Source organism: Somniosus microcephalus, chromosome 3 (genome assembly GCF_052327205.1).
Source record: "Somniosus microcephalus isolate GS21.2 chromosome 3, FLI_Smic_1.0, whole genome shotgun sequence".
NCBI lineage: Eukaryota > Metazoa > Chordata > Chondrichthyes > Squaliformes > Somniosidae > Somniosus > Somniosus microcephalus.
In genome coordinates this window covers 283,165,103-283,179,999 of record NC_140989.1, presented here as the reverse complement: position 1 = coordinate 283,179,999, position 14,897 = coordinate 283,165,103, and positions in this window count along the sequence as shown.

The following is a 14,897-nucleotide window of genomic DNA, read 5'->3' as shown; positions in this document are numbered from 1 at the left end:
GGCCCGCAACTAAGACTCTGGCAACAGAGTCTTGCACGACTTTGCGCCGGCGCATAAAGGTGGAGCGGCGGCCGGCCGCTTTCCCGCCGGCCGCCTGCCCGCACCTCCCTCCCCGGACTCCCCCACCCCCCCCCCCGTGGAACAGATGCTTCTCGGCTGCGAGCCCGGCACTTCCCCGAGGTGCCGGGCTCATTTTTGTGGCGATTTAACCGGCCAGCGGGCGGGTGCAGGCAGCTCCTCCTAAACTGAAGGAGGAGGCCTGCACTTCCCGAGCCTGCCGCACCGCATCGGGCGCCGCAGCGCCGGAATAGCGCCGCAATGCGGCGCGTAGCGCCAGTTTTCAGGCGCAAACAGCCTTCAGTAGCGCCGGCAGCCGTTTGGGCGCGGCGCTACTGAATTTCTGGCGCGCGCAGCGCGACTTAGCACCAGCGCTAAATTTCCAGCGTTAAGCCCCAGCGCAGCGCAAACTCAATTTCTAGGCCTATGTGTTTTAAAAGCAACTTTTTTTTAAAAGATGCAGAAAGCAGGAAAAAGAAAGGAAAAGTTTGGAATCAAGATGGCGGCGACTCACCTCGGTTCAGAACAATAAGGCCCGCCCACACACGCACCGATTGGTCGACCGTCAGGTGACCGAAGCGTAGGATTGGTCAATCGTCCCGTCACTCGACCGTAGGAGGGCCCGGCCGCACGCACCAGCAACCCGGCGATGATTGGTCGACCTCGAGGTCACTCTATCGCTAATGAGCGGATAATGAGATGCTAATGAGCGGAATGTTGAACGTTTTTCGGATACTGCGGGCGCGATTTTTGTCCGGCCGAAATGTAAATATGCTTACGACCGTTTCGGAAAGGTAAGCTTTCTTTTGACGTAATGCACGCGTAGGTACGCTCTATAACTTTCGAGCGCATAGCCGGACAGACGCACACGTGAGGACAGACAGACAGATAGACAGACAGACAGAACGATCCGTTTATATATAGAGAATTATAATATAATATAATTATATATATATTTATTATTATATCTATCTTCTATCTATCTATATATATATAAAGCGGTTTGTCTCTGTCGGTTTGTCTGTCTGTCTGTCTGTCTGTCCGGCTATACAATCAAACGTTATAGGCCTAGAAATTCAGTTAAGGCCCGCCAGCAGGCTAACGCCCAAAAGTTAGCGCTGCGCGCGGAGCCAGGTGCGCCCGTCAGATATTCGGCTTTTGCGCCCCAAGTCAGAACCGGGCGCTATTCCAGGGTGTGCCCGCCCCCGCTTGGGACGCTGAAACTGAATTTCTGCGCTGTAGGCCCCGCTGCGCCACCCGCTGAGGAGCGGCAGGCTGCGGTACTGCAGGCCTCCTCCTTCTCTTAAGGGGGAGGTGCCTGCAACAGCGAGATCGCCGCTGGATTGTGCCGGCAAATGAGCCCGGCACCACGGAGAAGTGCCGGGCTCGCGGAAAGCAGCCGGCAATGCCGCGGGGGGGTGGGGTGGAGGAGGCCGGGGAAGGAGGTGTGGGCAGGCGGCCGCCGAAAAAGCGGCCGGCCGCACCTCCACCTTAAAGCGCCCCAGTAGCGCAGCAGTACGGCCCCGTTTTTCAATCGCTGTTTGCGGCCGCTGCAGAAGAGGCGGCTGCAACTAAATATGGGGTTTGGGCCGGAAGCGGGGCGGAACCGGGGCACTGCGCACACCGATGACGCCATCGGTGTCGGCGCAGCGCTACCAGCTACCGCCGCCATTACTGCAGCGCTGAATATCAGCGCACCCTCTTACACTGGCGCAGAAGCCCTCTTTGGGCGGTAACTGGGCGCAAAGCCCACTGAATTTCTAGGCCATAGAGCGTACCTACACATATGTTATATCAAAAGAAAGCTTATCATTAGGGGAGTCTAATAGGCGTATTTACTTTTTGGTCAGACAAAAATTGTTCAGACAGTATACAAAAAAGGTTAAAAAAACAGCAAAATTCCGCTCATTAGCGTTGAGTGACGTGATGGTTGACCAATCGGTGCATCACGGGGGGGGGTTCATTGTGTGTGTGGGCGGGCCTAGTCCTTCTGAGCTGAGGTGAGTGGCCGCCATCGTGATTTCTAACTATTGACTTATTTTTCCCACTTTCTGTGTGTTTATTTTTCCCACTTTCTGTGTGTGTGGAGGGGAAATTGTTTTAAAAAAAAGTAAATTAATTTGTAAATATTTTTTCTAAGCTGATTAATTTTCCTACCTTTCACCCTTTTTTTCCCTCTTGACTTGCTGCCTCCGCCGGGCGCCGCAACCTTGCAGGGTTACCCCACCTGCAGGCCTCGAAGCCTCGGCCTCTCCTCGCCAGCCATGCCCGAGCTAGGCACCGCCCGCCCCGCGGTCGCCGCCATCTTGGTAAAGGCTGGCGGCGCGGGACTGAGCCGAGCGTAGCCATCGCCACCATCTTAGTAAAGGCTGGCGGGGCGGGAGTCAGCGCGCGCGTCAACGTCGGCGGCGGCCCGGAGCGCGACCTCAACTAAGGTGAGTCTGGCCGGGCCTCATGCACTAGGCCACGCACCGGCCGGCCCTTCAGCCCTTCGGCGACTTTGGCTCACCGCGGCCGGTCTCTCAGGAAAGGCAGACAGAGAGGGGGAGGGAGGGACAGAGAGGAAATCAAGGAGAGACGGGGGAGGGAGAGCAGGGTGGGAGGGAGAGGAGAGGGGGGGAGGGAGAGGAGGGGGGGAGGGAGAGGAGAGGGGGGAGGGAGAGGAGGGGGGAAGGAGAGGAGAGGGGGGAGGGAGACGAGGGGGGAGAGGGAGAGGAGAGGGGGGAGGGAGAGAGGGGGGAGGGAGGGGGAGGAGGGGGGGAGGGGGGAGGGAGAGGAGAGGAGGGGGAGGGAGAGGAGAGGGGGAGGGAGAGGAGAGGAGAGGGAGATGGGGAGGGAGGGAGAGGAGAGGGGGAGGGAAGGAGAGGAGGGGGCAGGGAGGGAGAGAGAGTAAAGCAGGGAGAGACGGGGGAGGGAGAGAGAGGGTGAGGGAGGGAAAGAGTGAGGGGGTGGGAGAGGGAGGGAGAGCTCGCCTTCTTCCTTCCTTCCTTCCTTCGCAGGGGTCCATCGGGCCAGGCCTGAGGTGCTCCTTCCCCCCCTCTCTCTCCAGGCTAATCCCGAACTAAATCCAGCAGTCTCTCTCTCTCTCTTCCCCCCATCTCTCTCTTCTCCCCCCATCTCTCTCTTCTCCCCCCAGTCTCTCTCTCTCTCTCTCTCTCTCTCTCTCCCTCCCCCTCTCTCTTTCCCTCTCTCTCTCTCCCCCCCAGTCTCTCTCTCTCTCTCTTCCCCCCGTCGCTCTCTCCCCCCCAGTCTCTCTCTCCCCCCCAGTCTCTCTCTCTCTCTCTTCCCCCCAGTCGCTCTCTCCCCCCCTTCCCCCCAGTCGCTCTCCCCCCCCCCAGTCTCTCTCTTCTCCCCCCCCGTCTCTCTCTTCTCCCCCCAGTCTCTCTGTCTCTCTCTTCCAACAACAACATGCCCTCAAAAAACCCTCGGCACCGCCGGGCACTCCAGCTAGTATATATATATAGGCGGTTGGTTTGTCTGTTTGTCTGTCTGTTTGTCTGTCTGTCCGCTATACACTCAAAAGTTATAGAGTGTACCTACACGCATGTTATATCAAAAGAAAGGTTATCATTAGGGGAGTCTAATAGGCGTATTTACTTTTTGGTCAGACAAAAATTGTTCGGACAGTATACAAAAAACGTTCAAAAATCCGCTCATTAGCGGTTGACCAATCCTACCTCTCATTAGCGTTGAGTGACGTGCTGGTTGACCAATCCTACAGTTTAGTGACCTGATGGTTGACCAATCGGTGCGTCATGGGCGGGACATAATCCTGCAGCCTACCGAAACTTCGCCGCCATTTTTTTCATCCCCACAGCGACAGCACCAGCCAAACAAACCGCCACATTGCGGCTCCGGGAGCGGGAGGTGAGTTGCAGTCACTCGGGCCGGGCCTCACAACCGCTCGGCCCGAGACACAGAGCGGGCGGGGGGAGCGTCAGCGGCCGGCCGTAAACCGCGCCACCCGCGGCGCGGCTCCCGGCCGCACCGGCAGCTCAGCTGGGGTCCGTCTCAGCCCCAGAGCCCGGCCGGGCCTGAAGCGCTAGGCCCCGCACGGCCACCGCGGCCAGGCTCAATTTTCAAAGCCCTTCCCCGGGTGCCAAAAGAGGGGGAGGGAGGGAGGGAGAGGGAAGAGAGAGAGAGAGGGGACAGACAAGGGCAGGGAGAGAGATGGGGGGGAGAGAGAGAGGGGGCAGGGAGAGAGAGGGGCACGGAGAGAGAGGGGGAGGGACAGAGAGAGGCTCATGGAGGGAAAGAGTGACACAGAGCGCAGGAAAAGCCCTGGCAATGCCGGGCCCCCCCCAGCTAGTATTTCTATGTAACTCCACTACTGATGTTGACAAAACAAAAACAATGCCCTTTAAGACATTCCAATAGAGATTGATATCTAATACATGTTCTCTCTAGAGTAGACACTGACGTATTACTGAATTACTACAACGACTGATAGTTTCTTCAATAAACATCAATATCTACTTGGATATTGAGAGGAAACACTGATGTATAAAGACGTCATATAAACAGCCTGACAACAGAATACAGAAAGATCTGTGGGTAAAGTGACTAAGGTTTATTTCTAACTGCTAATTATATTCCAAAAGATTAAACTGTGTATAAATAAAACATCAACACTGCTTGGAACAAGTTTGTCACAGATATAGCATGAACATAACAAAGTCACACCAAGGTTACACATTACTGGAGAATGAGAAATCTCAGTACAGCACAGAAAACCAGACTAATTTTTGCTCACTTCCCTGCCTCTGCACCCCTTCTTTTCTTTAGGTCTCTCAACTTGAGAGGGGCAGGCACAGACCATCTGCTCCCAGCCCTCTGCCAATGGTGCTCTGTAACTGATCAGTGGAAGGTTTGCAAGGGCAATCTAGCATGGCTTTCCCACTAATTTCTTTATTTTTCTCCCTCCCTGTGTGGCCTCTGTTTGGAATCTCCCCTGGAAGAACTAACTAAAATGGGAATTTCCCCATGTGGAAAATTGTGGACCCATGTCCTACCACTGGGTGCAACACAGTAAATGGAGAGCATAAAACCAATTACTTGGCACTACAGGGCTCAGGGTGTAGGCCTCACCACATGACCACATTCTGAATGGCAGAAGAGAAGCACCAACGCTGCAACCAAACATACGTACCACACTGTTTACTATTCATTCAGTACCCAGAAGACTTGAAAACTATTTCATTGGTGTAGCTATAAAGTAGCACTTTCCACTTTCATTTCAAATTGTATTTTTGGTGAGTCAAGGTGACAGATGCCAGCGATTGAAAATAGAACCCTCTTCTATTTTGTGCACACACTGTCATCATCAAGCACTCAGAGGTCAGGTACAGCACAATAGCGTTTCTTCTACATTATCCTCAAAATCTATATTCACCCTAACTTCAGAAGAAGACCCCATTTAAATTCTACATAAGCCACCCATGTGGTCACTAGAATTGATATTGCCAGTTTAACATTAATTGGTGATGAATTCCCAGTGTACACATACTGGTAATTGGCTTAAGACTGTGATAGGACCTTTGCAGCTGGCAGCGAATGAGAGTGGAGACTATTATCTCATTAATCTGCACTACATTCAAACTTGGTTCTCAGAGGTTGACCAACTCACTGCAACAGCTAGTCACATGAATAGCATTTTTCTAAATAAATGAGTTTAGTAAATGGCTTTTTAAATACGCTTGTTTAAACTCATACCTTGTGTAATCGATAAAACAGCGGAAAACCATAGCACACTGTTAAAATCATTTTTATTTTCCAGCTCAGTTGGAATCTAACACTTGAGCTGGAACTTAGTGTGGTATTAATGCCTTTCATACAGTGATGCTCGAGAAGTAAAGAGTGCATGCAGACTAGCCCCTACAACACCTCTCTCCATTTCAGAAGCAGTGCAACTTCCAATGCTACAGCCATGCTATGTGATACTGATCTCATCATCCGATCCAGCGCTGCCACATTACACATGAGCCAAGTAGCATATTCCTGAATTAGTTTCTGTGATAATTAGGGACAGCAGACTCAGTGGTCAGCACTTGTTCCATCATTCTTTCCAAGAGAAATATATAATCCTTCCTGTTCCCAAGTAAACAGATTTATTTCTGGATACTTTGGATGCTTTTTATATCACTGGGTTGAGGCCAAACGTTTGCTCTATTAAATCATTAAACTCTTTGTTAAGGCACTGAACACTTCTGAGTATGCTGAGATATCAGGGTAAATTTTACAATGCAACACTCCTGCCACAGAGCTTTGTATGAGTGGTGTGTATACCAGGAACTCAAGTGTGGAGAACAGCATACCTGATTCATGGTCTGCATGATTTTCCAGTAAAAGTAATGGACAGAAAATCGTGCAAGCTACAAATTAGGTTTCCTGAACTCCACACCTGAATTCCTGATACGTGCTCTTGTTGCAGGCTACGAATCGGGCATAACAACAGAAAATGCTGGAAAAACTCAGCAGGTCAGGCAACATCCGTGGAGAGAAATTTGAGTTGACGTTTCGGGTTGGACCCTTCTTCAAAACTGGAAAGGAAAGAAACTAGATCGAAGGCAGGGCTGCGATCAGACAAAAGAATAAAAGAAACAAAAGAAGTAAAAGAGATTAGAAGCTGGACGAGATGGTAATAGGCAGTCTGCAGCCTTCCGGACTCAATATCGAGTTCAACAATTTCAGATCATAAGCTCGGCCACCTCTTCTACGAATCGGGCATGCTGACCTCTGTGTTCGAATTCCAAATACATGCTTCTGACTCACGAAGCTCTGCAATGGGAAAGTTATTGTCATTAAATTTACTGCATCATATCCCACGTGTTCTTTTCCCTAGACCCTCAGTGGGTTGAAATCACGACTCATTGCACCATTGCCCAATCTAACTCATTCTTTCCCAGGACCTCAGGACTGTGAACCCTCTTACCCCATTCTATCTTCTGCTCCTCCCACAATACAGAGAAGGAGCATTCAAATGGTGAATCGTGAGCCATTTCTGGATCTTGGAATGATTTTCTGTGGACTGCACAGGACTTTGAGGCACGATGTAATCTAAATATGGAACTGTCAGTTAATCAACTTTTGTTCATCCTACAAAGCTCTTTCTATTCTGGCTGCCCAGTCATCACTGTTGATCATCATAAGTGGAAGTGAGCACTGGTTAACCATGACAATTATCCAACTAGAAGCAAAGGAGCTCTGTCGGCAGAACAAAAGTTGATGGCAGTAAAATGCAGGTCTTAGACCTTGGCGAGGTCAGTGGCCCCCTAAACACATGGAACTGGACCTGGACCTCAGTGAACTCAATGGCCCCCTAAACACATGGAACTGATCTCAGACCTCAGAAAGGTCAATTGCCACTAAACACTTGGAGCTGGTTCCAGTCCCCAGATAACCATGTGAAACTAGTCCTGGAACTCAGCAAGGGTAATGACAGAGGTAAGTGGAAAATGACTGGAGACCCTGATGTAGACTTGTAAAACCCAAGCCTGGTGTCACCTAATCACAACTTCTTGAATTATCGCATATTCTCTCCTAATCTTTTAACTCTTGGTGTTATGCTGCACAATGGGCCATGGCTCTTTACCTGGGTTTCTTCTTGTCAATCTTTCAGATGAGATGTTAAATTAATGCCTTCCCTCTCAAGGGGACATGAAAGATCCCATGGTACTATTCAAAGAACAGCAGGGAGCTCTCCCAATGTCCTGGTCAACATTTATCCCTCATTCCCCACTTTGTCCTGTGTTAGCTGATCTCAGCTGGGATGCTGATGGGGGTGCTGTAATTAACCTTGGCACACCTGGGTTAGGAAGACAAGAAAACAGATTCCCACTCCTGATTGCTAAGCAGGATCTTTTGCTAGTTGTGTGCATTTATGTAGAAGATGGGACAAGGCTCAGCTATGATTTGCATTTTTCCTAGATAGCTAAGTATTTGTGGGGAAAGAGCATATGCCTGTTTCTTCTTTGCAGAACATGTTTAAATGGGTTATATTTTTAATTTAGACACATGTGTTAAGTCATTGATACATCTTCAGTTTTCTGTATAGTCAAATATCCCACTGTCACTCACTGTCAAGGTTCACACATGATGAATGGCTACATGGGTGAAAAAAGAGGTCAGCTAGCATCTGTAGAAGTCAACACCTTCTGGAAAGGAAATTAGAAAACTTGCAGGAAAAAGGGGAAAGGAGAATTAAAGCATCTGATTATGTGAAATTTATGTAAATTTAACACTGCAGCGAGTAGAAATGAGCCACCTGGCCTTTGCAAAGTGACACGGTTTATAGAGCTGTGTGGAAGAGAATTTTGATGGAAATTAAAGCAATGCAGGGCATCATGTTTTAATCAAACAAATCAAATTTATTGCAGTTAAACAGTACAGCACATTCAGGCTTGCTTTTTACACTATCATCTGTAACACAAGGCTGGGCCAGCACATTGGAAAAGTCAATAATTACTTATAACGAGCCAATAAATACAGAGAACTGAAGGAGGTGTATCAATGACTTAACACATGTGTCTAAATTAAACATACAACCCATTTCAAAATGTTCTGCAAAGGAGAAACAGTCATATGCTCTCCCCTCACAAATACTAGGAAAAATACAAGCTCACAAATCCTGTCTTCCTAGAATGGTAAATGTTAGGCTGCAGTTACAATGGCCGTAATTTTCTGTACCTGGGCGGGTTGGGTGCGGGTGGTTGCTGTGGCAGGTCACAACCCCGTTCCTGATTCCATGCCGCTCCTCAGAACGACTTTGCATTAATGGGGCCTATTAAGGCCGCCCTGTGTGTTACCCGGCCCAATTAAATGGTGCGGGTCTGGTGACGTCAGCGATGACGCGTTTTCAGCCGGGATATTTAAAGGCCACATTGTATTTGAAGGTTCATCTAGGAGTGTGCAGGCACACTGCACAATTGGACTGCTGGAAAGAGTGCCAAACATGACTGCACTGAGACAGAGGGCTGCAACCAGGTTCTCAGATGACTCCCTGCATATGCTTGTGGAGGGAGTGAGAGCACGCAGGGAGGTCCTCTTCCCTTCTAATGGATGGAAGAGACCTCCCCAGTAGACCAAGAGAGACTGGCTCCAAATAGCAAAGGAGGTAAACAGCAGGGATGTGGTCAGGAGGACCTGGGTGCAGTGCCAGAAACGTTTCAATGATCTCATTAGATCAGGAAAGGGGAGTACAAAGCCACACTCAACTTCATCCTGCTGTGCTTCTCATCACATACCCATCACTCTGCCTTCCCAACCCTGCCCATTCTTACTCGCACCAACATACCTTGCACGCCCACCCATCCCTCTCTCTCTATCTACATAATCACATCCTCATCTGACTCACCACCCCTCACATTCACCCTCATCCTAATGCAATCATACCAACTCACAACACCCCACTCCATCATAGTCTCCCTCTAAAGATGTAACCCATCCTTTCCTTACACTTATTCCATCACTCTCACTCAAACTTCTCTTTTTTCCCTCCTTGCAGGGAAAGAGAGCCCACAATAAGAGGGAGAGGGAGAGAACCGGAGGTGGAACGCCATCATTGGCGACCGTAACAACAGCAGAGGAGGCTGCCTTGGAAGTTTCTGGAGTTGCCGAGCAGCTGGATGTGGGAGATGGAGAGAGGGGACATCTCAGCAACCTGGTGACAGAATTACATATCATACAGCTACATGGCATACATCAGTCACTTATATGGGAATTTATGTCAACAGCCACTGAATGGTCATCATGTGCATAATGTGTCAGCTGTGGCTCAGTTGATAGCACACTCACCTCTGAGTCAGAAGGTTGTGGGTTCAAGTCCCACTCCAGGGACTTGAGCACATAAAGCAAGGCTGACACTCCAGTGCAGTACTGAGGGAGCGCTGCACTGTCGGAGGTGCCGTCTTTCGGATGAGACGTTAAACCGAGGCCCCGTCTGCTCTCTCAGGTGGATGTAAAAGATCCCACGCCACAATTTCAAAGAAGAGTAGTGGAGTTAGCCCTGGTGTCCTGGACAATATTTATCCCTCAATCAACATCACTGAAAACAGATTATCTGGTCATTACCACATTGCTGTTTGTGGGACCTAGCTGTGCGCAGATTGGCTGCCACGTTTCCCACATTACAACAGTGACTCCACTTCAAAAGTACTTCATTGACTGGAAAGCACTTTGAGACGTCCGGTGGTCATGAAAGGCGCTATATAAATGCAAGTCTTTCTTTCATAATGATATCTGTACCCATTCTTTATATGACATATCGAACTCATCTCTTTACTCTCCCACAGGTCCATCAAGAGCCCCCACACTGTCGAGGATGAAGAGGAAGACGACTCCTCAGAGGAGTCTCCAGCCTCTGAGGGTGCACCATCACCAGACATAAGCGCACTCAGCACCAGCGCAGATACGCACACCTTGGTGGTGCCACGTGAGATAGAGTATAGTGTTGTCACCTGGTGTGTCACAAGTGAGCAAGAGCAGATGGTGGAGACAGGGACAGCAGTGGAGACTCCTCGCCGGAGGGCACAGGACGCTCCCAGCTCTGCTCAGCTGCATGCAAACGCTGACCCTCGGAGGCCATCCAGAAAGAGGGCAATCCTGGAGGTGCAGCAAGAAGTGCAGGAGGCTCTGACAGGTTTTGCGAGCGCAATGTCTGTAAATGTTCAGAGAATTGAGGAGTCCATCTCCAACATGAGCACCACTTATGTCGCAGGCAATGGCAACTGTAGGCTCTTCCATGGATAGGATGGTGACCTGCATGGAGCAGCTATTGCGCCACTCACAGAAGCACATGGTCTCTATGGAGAATAGATGGCAGACACTCAGACCTTCTGTCTAGGAGGGACGTCAACGTAGACTTGGGTCCTCATCGCCCCACTGCTGTGCAGCAAGGTGCTCTCCAGCTCCTTGCTAGCAGGGAAGTGCGGGTGACCCATGAAAGGAATGATGGTGAAAGGGGGCATGGAAGTGGGGGCTCCTCGCAAAGCGCTTACACTTCTCCCCCCATTGCCATCCCCTCAGTCAGAGCCCCAGATCCCTCCTCAGACAGCGATGGCCGAGTCTGCCCCTGCACAGTCGCAGGAGGAGCAGACTTTGACGGGGCCATCAGAGGCTCCAAAACCCAGAGAACGTCCGCCAAAAGTGTCTAAGCAGTCACAGCAGGAAAGTGAGCAGGCTGACTCTACCTCTGCTGAAGCTACAGGAGTAACACCTCTTAGAAGCACGCGTAAGAGAAAGATGAAACACAAATATATTCACAGGGTAGCCACTTGGGTGTTTTGTTAAACGATTCGGTAAAGTTTCCGTTACTGTAATGTCACACGTAAACATCTTTATTTTCACCACTTTTGTGTGCACCTTTGGAAGTGGCTTAATGAGTTGGAGTGAATGGTGAGACATAAAGTTACCTCCAGCAATGGGTGGTCACTGTGAAAGGAATGTGTTGGTCACTGTAGGGATGCTTTATGGTGTGCTGTGGGGCGATGCCAACCTGGCACAGCATGTGGCAGCCATATGAGTAAAGTTAAGTAAATCTGGCCATGATGAGCCCATCCCTGGCCTCCTGGGCAGCAATGTGCTCGGGTGCTAGTGGGATCTGGACTGCAGCTTCCTCCTGCTCCTCCTCCTCAGAAGAGGCTGTGCACTCAGTGCCTTGCTCCTCATGCAGCGCTAATCCTCGCTGCTGCGCTATGTTGTGCAGGGCACAGCAGACCATGACAATTCTGGATACCCTGGCTGGTGCGTACTGAAGGACTCCAACAGATCTGTCAAGGCATCTGAAGCGCATTTTCAGCATGCCTATTGTCTGCTCTGACACATCTGGTGGAAATATGGTTTTCATTATATCTCTCCTGAGCCTCAGTACTTGGCCTCCTCAGGGGTGTCATGAGCCACGTCTTCAGTGGATAGCCCTCGTCTCCAAGCAGCCAGCCGGAAAGTCTGTTTGGGGGAGTGAAGAGCTGAGGGAGGTTGGACTGGTGAAGGATGAGAGTCATGGCAACTGCCAAGGAATTTGGTGCACACATGCATGATGATCTTCCTATGGTTGCAGATGAGCTGCACATTGAGTGAGTGGAAGCCCTTGCGGTTGACAAAGACTCCTGGGTAGTGATTGCATGCCCTGATGGCCACATGTGTGCAGTCAATGACGCCCTGCACCCGTGGGAAGCCAGCCAGAGCGGCAAAGCCGTGCGCCCGCTCAGTAACACTGGCTTCTTCAGTGGCAAAGTTGATATAATTGGCTGACTTGTCAAACAGGGCATCGGTGACCTGTGTGATGCATCTGTGGGCGGCCGACTGCGAGATGCCGCAAATGTCTGCTGCAGATCTCTGGAAAGAGCCTGAGGCAAAGAAGTTGAGGGTGCTGGTGACTTTGACAGCCTCTGGTAAGGCATGTCCACCCACTCCTCTGGGCTGCACGTCTTGCTCCAGCAATCTGCAAATGTCTGCGATGACCTAGCGTGATAGCATGAGCCTCCATTGGCACTGCTGCTCAGTCATGTTGAGGAAGCTCATCCTCTGCCTATATACTGTGTTGGGGGTATCACCTCCAGCGAGGTGCAGCCCTGCGCTGATGCCCTCTGTCCTGTGCAGCATAAGGTGGTTGAGGAGAAGGTTGGTGGAGGTGCTGTTGGTGCTGCTGGTGTTGGGGCACATTGTGGTCCAATTCTGAGGACCAAGGTGAGACAGTATAGACGGCACCCATGCTGATGGAATAGATGGCAGGTCAAGTAGCAATCTGTCAATGAGGTGATAGGTTCTAACAATGAGGTGACACTGGATGGCGACTTTGCTGGAAACACTTGCAGCCTATAGAAAGCTAAATCTGTGCTGGCAATGCAATCAGCAACAGCTTTTGCCTGAGGAAAGTGATCAGCTGTGAGGTGGGAGTTTTTATAGTACTTTCCATGCTGTGCACTAATCAGCTGGATCAATGGCCACTCAACTTCCGCCTCATGTTGACAGATGTGGTTCTCGAGCTGCGTGATTCCTGTGGTCATCCAGTGAAATTGAAAGGTAGGGTTAATAGACTTTTAAATGTCTGACAAGTACTTAATGATGATTTAAATTAGTTCGCCCACCTCTGCCGTTCGGGTTGCTGCCCTGCCGGTAAACGCGCCCGAGGGAAAGGCGCGTGGGGGCGGGATGACGGTGAGTTCCTGACCCGCTGCAAGATTTTACAAATTTCCCACTCGACCTGCCTCCAGTTGCACCCGCACTGACCCCAGAAAATTCCAGCCACTGTATCTACCAATCTCAGACTGGTATCTGTGGCATGTGCCATGCAGTTGGCAGATCAGAGTTATACCACCAATTGCACATTACTGCAGGTTCTATTGAATTCAACAACAAAAGAGTTCAGCACATGTATGTTCTCTGCTCCTTAGGTGAACAGAACAGCAACGTCAACCCTCTACTAAGACTAGAAATATTAAAAAGTAAGTTTGTACAAGAGATACAACGGTCTCTCTTGGGCACTATTAAAAAGTGATTTCACACCCATTGCAAGTTCAAGCCTATAGGAGATGGCCTCTTAGAGAGATTGTCACACTTTGTCCGAAATGTTTGTCGCACTGTATGTTTTCAGGCTGAGGTGGGGTTACAGGAGGGTTTCTCGTGCCCATGAAATCACACACCAGCACAAGTTGGTTCCTTCAGGAAAGGAAGGGAGAAAAAAGGAAAGGAAGAAAATGCTTCTTCCTGTGTTGTTCTGTAATGTCCATCGGACAAAGAGTTTCTTCTCTTCCTAGCAAAGTGTCGCTACTATTCTATAGAGTGAATCCATTTCAGACAGAATATTTCTGTAATCGTGCTGTGGTCTTTTGGGTTCAAAAGGAAAAGTCACAAATGCTGGAAATCTGAAATAAAACAGAAATTGCTGAAAATATTCAGCAGCTCAGTCAGTATCTTTCTGTGAAAGATAGGCAAATATTTCAGGTGTTCTGATGAAAGGTCCCACCCAGTTAACATTAACTTATTGTTTCTCTTTAGGTTGCTGATTGACCTGTAGTTCACTTCCAGCATCTTCTGTTTTTGTTACAGTGCTATTGAGTTTTATTTTCCAGAATTCTATAGGGAACTTACAGACCCCGAATGTATTATAGGATTGTGTGTAACACTGGTGAAGGAAATTTCCGTAAAATTAAAATGATTCATATATGTTTTACCTGATCAAATGACCAGTACAAAAAATATGTTTGCCTGATCTGAGAGTGAGGGTGACGGAAAGGGTTGCTGAAAGAACTAAAAATTGACCTCATGAGTTATTTAAAATAAATGCCAATACAAGGACCAATTTTTGGAACTATATCATAGGAATGTTATCTCCCCTTTCAGCTTCAGTAACAGGAGTGGGCCTTTGGCGTAGCGGTAGCATCCCCGCCACTGGGCCAGAAGGCGTAGGGTTTCGAACCCCACTCCAGACAGTCCCGGCAAGTGGAGTCAGAGCTCCAGCTCTAAATTCTGGGTTGACATCCAGCGGGATACTTGCATTCGTGGGTGTGGGTGGTCCCCCCCCTCGTATGGGTTGTGGGAGCCCGTAAAACCCTCCCGCCATAGGACTAACCACCCTAATGGCTGGTACGAAGATGGTTACGGTCACGGAAGGAGCGTTAATCGTGGCCAGAAATCCTTCCCCCACTTCATACAGTTCCCCAAAGGGAACAGTGTGAAGACACGTACGACGACGACGACCTTCAGTAACAACTTTTAACTTTTATTTACAACTCGGCTGTTTAAAAGATGCAAGGCTAATAAATTGCATTGGAAAGCACTTAACATACATTTAGTGTTCATATTTTGAATTTAGAATGTTTGACAGGAGCCAAGATGGTTCCCCA